The 8295-nt window shown below is 40.3% G+C and overlaps 1 long non-coding RNA gene across 1 annotated transcript in view; it reads left to right on the plus strand.

Annotated features, from left to right (window-relative positions):
- LOC117801552 overlaps positions 1-4570 on the plus strand; it is a 90203-nt gene extending 85633 nt beyond the window's left edge. The window contains exons 4-5 of the long non-coding RNA XR_004624193.1: positions 3683-3776; positions 4490-4570. This is a non-coding gene — a long non-coding RNA (uncharacterized LOC117801552). The remainder of the gene's footprint in view (positions 1-3682; positions 3777-4489) is intronic.
- Positions 4571-8295: the final 3725 nt, after the last annotated feature.

Below are 8295 nucleotides of genomic sequence, written 5' to 3' on the forward strand. Positions count from 1 at the left end.
ATTTGATAGGGAGAGAGGGAATACAAGCAGGAAGAGTGGGAGAGGGAGAGGGAGAAGCAGGCTCCCCACTGAGCTGGGAGCCCGATATGGGGCTTGATCCCAGGACCCTGGGATCATAATCTGAGCCGAAGGCAGTTGTTTAACGACTGAGCCACCCAGGTGCTCCTATCCCGCAGCCTTCAAAGATGGTAACCCAACTGGTGTCTGCATTGCTGGGTTCATAGTCAAAGTTTTCTGCTATCTAGAAGAACAATTTCCTTCAAGGTTGGTTTGTTGGAAGTTGAGTTTGGGGCTGGATTGTGCCAGTGGTGGAGTTGTTTCTAGGGTTGGGAGAGGTGGAGATGAGCTGATCTAGGGAGGTATTTGGAAATGGCTGATTCTGATTACATGATTCTGTGAGCTCCCATTTGGTGCCCCTACGTGATGCCAAGACCACTGATAGCAATGGTGGGCTGTGCTTCAAGGAGGCTGGCCTTTATATGAGGCGCTCAGGCTTACTACAGGGCTGCTCACCTCCAAGGGACTGGATGGACTTAGACAATAGCCACATCAACTGTGACTACAGAAATCTAAAGATGAGAAAAATGTTTTCTGAATGTTCTGGAATACTCAAGGTGCTTGGGATTTTTACAGAACCCAAACGATAATAGAGACTTTTGAACAGAAGGGATTAGATTTTACTAGATTAGAAAAAAAAATAGTTATGCTACAATCTTACACCTGAGGACTTTGTGTTTAAATTATTAATTGGTATACCTTCATGACAGCTATATGGAAGTTATAGCAGACATTTATTTATTTGCATTTGTTATTTAAGACTAACCCTTCACGTTCTGAGGCCCTTGACATTGTGGTATAAAAAGGAATTTGGTATGTCATTGATGTGGTAAGAAGAATTGCTCTGTTTGCCTGCAGCTTCAAGTCTACTGATTAGCTGAGATTGCTGTAATCTTGTAATCACAAGTAACCTTGGTTAATTGGGTTAGTAAATTCTTCCCTAGTGGGCAGGAGACTTCAGTTAGCTGGGAAGCTTTAGTCTTGGGAAGCCTTGAAATGAAGTATGGAAACATTTAAGGGATTGAAAACCATCATATTAAGATTTTGTATTAAAAAGGAATCTAGGGACACCTGAGTGGCTCAGTCAGTTGGATGTCTGCCTTTGGCTCAGGTCATGATCCTAGGATCCATCCTGCCTTGGCTAATTGCTCAGCAGGGAGCCTGCTTCTCCCTCTGCTTGCCACTTCTGCAGCTTGTGCTCTCTCTCTCTGTCTCTCTAAGAAATAAATTAATAAGATCTTTAAAAAATTGAGATATTTAAAAAGCAAAGAGAATATATGTATTTAAAATTTGTTTTTAAGTTTTATTTATTTAAGTAATCTCTACACCCAACATGGGGCTTGAACTCATGACCCTGAGATCAAGAGTTTCATGCTTCTCTGAGCCAGCCAGGTGCCCCCAAAAAAGCATAGAGAAGATATTAATTAATGCAGTTTAACATGTTTGAAGCTATTTATTTATTCCAGAGTATATGTGGTATCGAACATAATTCAAAGAACTCTTAAAAGTTTCTGTTGAAACTTACTACACTTACAAATGAGAAAACTATATGCAAGTTGAACTTAGAAGCCTAATAAAGAAGGGGACTTTTTGAATTTATGACTTTAAAAGATTGAACTAATTTCAGTAAACAACCATTTAGATCATTTTATTTAATGTACAAAATTTACTCTTGCGGATACTGAAAGCCTGAAATCAACCCAGGAGAAGAGTTCTGGAAGGCTAGTTGCTAGGTGAATATATTCAGTCTGTGGAAGAGAGCCTGGCTTAATGACTGTCTAGTTCTTCTGTCATTATCTGCACTCTGCTTTGAAATTCATCTATGAACTTGATACTATCTTTGGAAATGTCCATAAGCAAGATAATTAAAATAGACCAAGTAATATTCTCTCAAACTTGGAAGTTTTCTGAATCACACTCATATATATGGGGGTGTGTATATATATACATATATATATGTATATATATACACACACATATATGCATCTTTATGTTTGCTGGCAGCAATAACGTACAATCGTGCTAGGTAATAGACACAGGAGTGCCTTTTCTAGAAGATTGGGAGACTCCTGAAATCTGTCCTTGCCCCTTAGGGCTTTCGGGATTTGCTGGTATTTCCTCTGTGCCTTCATCTCCTGGTCTCTCCCAGCTGTATCATTTGCTTATGGAAATCCTACGCAACCACTTGATTCCTATCATATGAGTGAGATGCTATGGCCTTTCATTACCCTTGACTTTACTCCTAAGTTATTCTTTTTTGAGGGAGGATAGTTCTGGCTTCTCATGAACAATGCAGGACTTTGAAGGATCAAGTATTTATGTTTTAAATCAATAGACATTGCACTAGTTCAGAGTTTCCTAAACTGTTTTGGTTCACGATACCATCATTAGTGTCTTGATAATATTTCTACAACACCCCTGGGCTGAAAGAAATACTTAATAGTTCCATTTATTAAGTTATCAGATTCAAACAACTTAATAAATATTTGCGTTTTAACAACCAAGTAGCTATTTGTAAAACCAGTACATAGTCATAAAGAAAAAGTAATGCTTAGTTTCATTCTTGAGCTAAAAAGATTTTCAATGCATAGGCCTGTTAGGCACTGCTTCCCTTCACCAACCTTGGAATCGGTTGGGACACTGCCACACTTCAGTTCCTGTTCTCCATTGATTTTCATGTGGTATTTGCTTTTTATTACAGCAACCGCTGAAAGCCCAGCTTTGCCAAAAAAGAAATGTCACCAAAAAGAATGCAGTGTGATCTAATGAAAACTGTGAATCACCCCAAGGTAGTCGTGGTGTCCAACAGATGCTTTTGTGCTGTCCTTGAAAATTTACTTAAAACTCTGAGTTCTCTGTGGCACCTGGGGTGCCTTCAGGTACAGTTTAGGACCTGCAGTGATAAGCGAAGGAAGACGAAAAACACATATTCCATGTCAGGAGCCCCAGTATAGTAGAGCGTATAGATATGCGGTCAGTTTATTCCATAAGACAGAGTACTGCCATGAATATGCAGGTGTTTTTGTCTATTTAGTATCTGAATCCCCTCCCAACCTCCCTGAGTGAAGGCCTTGGTTCTTAGGCTCAGCCATCAGACCTAAGAATCTTGGATTTTGAGTCAGAAGCTACTGATGCAAACAAAGGGTCAGGAACATTAGGGAAATCTTTCTGGCTGTGTGGTGTTAGTGTGCACATTGGGAACCAAGGCAGTGGTGGGGCCAGTATTAGTGCTGGCAGTGTGGATGTTCTCGGCAGTGGCCCTGAAATGTGGGTGTGTTCTTGCCGGACTGGTTCTGTGGCATGATTCCGGCCATGGTTTTTGGTGGAATAACTTCCCTTTTTATTTGCCCATTCTGAACGTAGTCTCTAGACTTCCTGAAGAGATGGACAACCAGATATCCTTTCAATAAATTTCTTTCTCTGTTTAAATCATCCCAACTGCTACAAATAAAAAGGAATGTGACCAAGAATTTCCATTACCAGAGGAGAGGCAAGCTTATAGAGAGTGTAATGCACTGACTTGACCAGTTGGAACAAAGATCTGAAAAACTATTGAGGTATGCCTTCTGAAAGCTCTGTACAGGAAATAATAACCATTGGTTATTATTCAACCTTCATCTCTCAGAGGCTAAAAAAGCTATATACAAGGAGGGATAACTTGGACGATTTGAGAGAGAGAAAGACTTGGAAACAGCACAGAATGCATCAGGCCCTATTAGGTGAGTTTTTTGTTTTATTTTTTTATTAGGTGAGTTTTAAAGTGACCCACTTGTGGTAAGAGAGTTTGTGAAGTCCATGTCATTAGACACAATGCCCAGAAAAGGTAGGATGATACACATGACCAGGAGCTAGCCAAGACAACAATAAATAGAAATCAATTCTGTAATAAATGTTGGGCTGATGAGAGGATGAATTTTAGGTAGAACTATCCAAGCAGATGGACAAGATTTACTTGGATGATGATGAATGCTTTTGGCAAACTCAAAAGTCATTAAACTTATATTTCACCCCTGGCAGGCACTCCATAAAGTCAAATCTAGAGGAGTGTGTTAGGAAGCTAAATATCTGGCTCAGAAAGCAAAGGGAAAGGAAAGCAGAGTTTACCTGCAGGAAATTTTTGAAATTCAGGTAGGTCTGCCTGACAGAGGAAAGAAATAATATCCAGAAATAGAAATAGAATCCAGAAGCATATCCATGACTGAAGAAAAAGTTATAGCAGAAAGAATTGTTCTGCTGTTCTGAAGTAACACAAATTCTTTAAGATAAACAAAAACAAAAAAAAACAAACAAAAAATAGCTTGGGAGGTGTGCCAGGGAGAAGACTTTTCTTGCTTCAGTAGAACAGAGTAGGATATGCATTTTTAGCCTATGAACTCTCTAAAATAAACTGAATTCATTCTTTTTTTCTTTTTCTTTTTTTTTAAATTGACAGGTTGTTTGACTTTCATGAGATGAAGCAATTTCAAGTGTGATTCATTTTATCCCTTGGTGAGTGAAATCATGATGTCCTGTACACTTGCCAATGTTAGGTACACATAGGCTCGGTGGACTTTCATGCTCTTAGGAAAGCTATGTTGTGGGAGTATGTGGCACAAGAGCCTCTCAACACTGTAATTTATATTACTTATTCAAAAATAATTACTGATTATAGCAGTATTCTTAAAGGCACATGAATATCCTTAATGTGAAATCTCATATCATTTCTCAAAACTCAATTTAAAAACAATTGCCTAAGTTGTTTTAATTATGCTTTAGTGTTCTAACCTATCCACCCATCTCGTTGACCTATGTGCTCTAGGTCAACTGTCCTGGGTGTATTTTTTAAATCAAGCTCTTGGGCACTAACTCTTTTTGTCTATCATGGGAAGAAGATAGTTTCATCAACTAGAAAAGTCTTACTTTGTTGCAATACTAAGGGGATATAATACTATTGAAATTATTGCTTGTGAATTTGGATCAAGATTCAATTATTAGACTTGTTTTTCCTTCCATAATGGTCAATCAGAGAAGGAAACCAGAAGTTTGGAAAAGAGCCCCTAGAAGTTGAAGGAAGTTACCTGATAGGAGATGTCTACTGATGCCATGGGTCAACCAGCACACATGAGTCTTCCTCTGGGTACTTCACATAAAATGTTTAAGAAAATCATCCTTATCCCTTTTGCAAATGGATGTGAGCAGAACCCTTCATGTGTGATAACAACCTGCATTTCCAATATTATATCCTCCTCTTTCTTCCACATACTCTAAACAAACCCCCGTCCTTTCATGATTCTCTTTCCCCAGTGAAACCTTCTGTGACTTTCTCCTTTGCTCCTGCTTTATTTCCCTAAATATCCTTAGTCCTCTTCCTCCTGAGTGCAGAGTTATTTGTTCTGTCATTTGTGCCCCCACAGCACTTGGTTCATAGCTCTGTAAGCAAAGGGTCTGTTTTATTATACTACTTCTGTTTCTGTCTTTACCTTCACTATTTGCTGAGATTCTTAAGGGCAGGGACTACTGCTTAGTCATCTTTGTTCCTGCCAAATTTTGGCGATACTCCAAATGCTCTCAAAATGTCCATTTGCATTCTATACATTTGTGTGTGTGTATGGTCAAACTCATTATCTAGAATGTATCAAGCTTGAATGCATATGTTTGTCTTGATTTTCACTTCTATAGCAATGTGTTGTGTGAGATAGTCACTTAAATTTGCTAGATGTTTTATCTCATTTATTAAAAGTTGCATTTTTCTAGGTGACTTCTAAGGTGCCTTACATCCTTACATCCTAAGGGCGTCTTACATCCTAAGTTTGTGATGCAGGCCTTTCAGTGTGACCTCAGGTTACTCACTCTCTGTTAAATGAAGAAAACATTTCCAAATTCAGATGGTGGTTGTGAGGATTCAATGAGACAACATCTGGAATGGATTTAGATTGGTTCAGCAAATACGTGTTCATTGAGCATCTGCCTAGGTGCCAGAAACTGTGCTGGCACTGGGATGACCCAGACACCGTCTGCTCAGGGGGAAGTTCCAATCTAGAAGCCTTGCCTGGTACATAAGATGAACTCAGTAACTGTTCATTTCCTTCTTCCTTTCTCTCCCTGGCCTATCAGTTATTCAGTGCTGGAATTTGGAATGGAATAGGGGGAGACAAATTTAAGTTTTACGTTTATTTCTCAAATGATATTTATATCCAGAGATGAACCTTACTTTGAGAACTGAAGTTAAAGCTCATGTCATTCCTTAGTAGTAAGAAGAATGACATAATTTGGCAATAACAAGGCCAGACAAGAATAGTCCTAGATCAGATGGGAGCTGTGTGCTCTCAGAAATATGTTGTGGGAGTAACTAGTCCAATGTTCTTTCAGCCTGGAAACAGCATTTAAGATTTCCTCATCTTTTTTTTTTTTTTTAAAGATTTTATTTATTTATTTGACAGAGATAAAGACAGCCAGCGAGAGAGGGAACCTTTCAGCCTGGAAACAGCATTTAAGATTTCCTCATCTTTTTTTTTTTTTTTAAAGATTTTATTTATTTATTTGACAGAGATAGAGACAGCCAGCGAGAGAGGGAGCACAAGCAGGGGGAGTGGGAGAGGAAGAGGCAGGCTCATAGCAGAGAAGCCTGATGTAGGGCTCGATCCCAGAACGCTGGGATCACGCCCCGAGCCGAAGGCAGACGCTTAACCGCTGTGCCACCCAGGCGCCCCTAAGATTTCCTCATCTTATAAAGGAAAAAATCATTTCTGTTTAATTAGCAGAACAGAGTATAAACACAGGGACTGCTTTTCCTGATGCAGTGGTTTTATCTATGTGTTACATACAACAAAACAATTACATAAGAAGGGTATGCTGTTATTTTCAAAACAAGCCACCCAGTGGATTTGGCCTCCAGGAAAACTGCATACACATTTTAAAAATGTACACTGGCTATCAGTTTTGACGCTTCCAACCTGCCCTACTGGTTTGCCTCACTTTACCTCATTTAACGCCATGTCTCTGGGCCAGGCATCTACACAGAGGTAAAGCTGTGGCTGCAGGACACAAAACCCCTGGCTGAAACGGAACAGTCCAGCAATTTATTCACAAAGACGTGCTTAAAAACTTAACAAAATTTTAACTACCAGTATAAGAGGGGCGCCTGGGTGGCTCAGTTGGTTATGTGTCCGATTCCTGATTTGGGCTCAGGTCATGATCTCAGGGTCCTGAGAGGAGCCCCACGTCCCTGTCAGGCGCCGTCCGCACTCAGCAGGGAACCTGCTTGAGATCCTCTCCCTCTCCTTCTCCCCCTCCCCACCTCTCTAATATAAATGAATGAATGAATGAATGAATAAATTAAATTCTTTAAAAAAATAAAATAAAATACCAAGGTAAGAAAGTCAGAAAATACTGGCTGGGCTTTTTTTTTTCAAGCATCAGCTATTTGGCTGTTGTGGTGTTTAGCTAAGTATGTTAACATAGTGAACTATATCAATAATAAATGATGGACAATTAACTATCAAAGTAGAGAAAGGAATTCGTGGTAGAACAAAGGATCTTCAAAAGCATAGAGATGAAAGGGAGCGTTCAGTGATGTTAAGGTGAGCAATGAAGCTGGACCATTGTCTGTGCCTGTAGGCAAAGAGTCTTTGTGCAGTTGTGAAAGGTGGGACAGTGTTCTGTGTGGGAGCCATGGGTGTTTTCAAGCAGGATCCTCTAAGTCTTGCTTTTGTGCTGCCATTGCATGGCCCGCCCACCTGTCTCTACCCACACATGGCCTCGGTGCCTGCTGCAGGTGTCTGTAGGACTTTCTACCATTTCCATCATTCATGGTCTCCACGTTCAGCACGTGGGACAAAGAGGCCTAATTCTGGAGCAACATGACATTTTGGATGCAGAGCTGGAGGAGAACCTCTGTAGCCTTGGTGGAAATTGCATAAGAATGGGTCCTGGCGCCTCAGCGCGGGGCCACAAGGTGGCCACACTGCGCCGTTGCTCGTTGCTGCAGTGTGGCTGTCAGAGCGCAGTGTGCCTGTGGTGCTTACCTTCGCTTGCAGTTGTCGGAAGTGTGTGCCCATGGAAATGTTATGAATCAAACAGTGTGTCAGCTGATACCAATGGAAGCTTGATTATTGAATAAAAAGGCAACATTTGGTTTATTCAGAGAATTGAAGTTATTCGTTACCCCTTCTAGACCTACCACAATAAGGGAAGAAGCTGAGGAAACTTTGTTGTCACAGATGTACGTGAGTAATGGAGTTTAGGGAGGACTCCTCAAGA

This window comes from Ailuropoda melanoleuca, chromosome 1 (genome assembly GCF_002007445.2).
Source record: "Ailuropoda melanoleuca isolate Jingjing chromosome 1, ASM200744v2, whole genome shotgun sequence".
NCBI classification, from domain to species: Eukaryota; Metazoa; Chordata; class Mammalia; order Carnivora; family Ursidae; genus Ailuropoda; species Ailuropoda melanoleuca.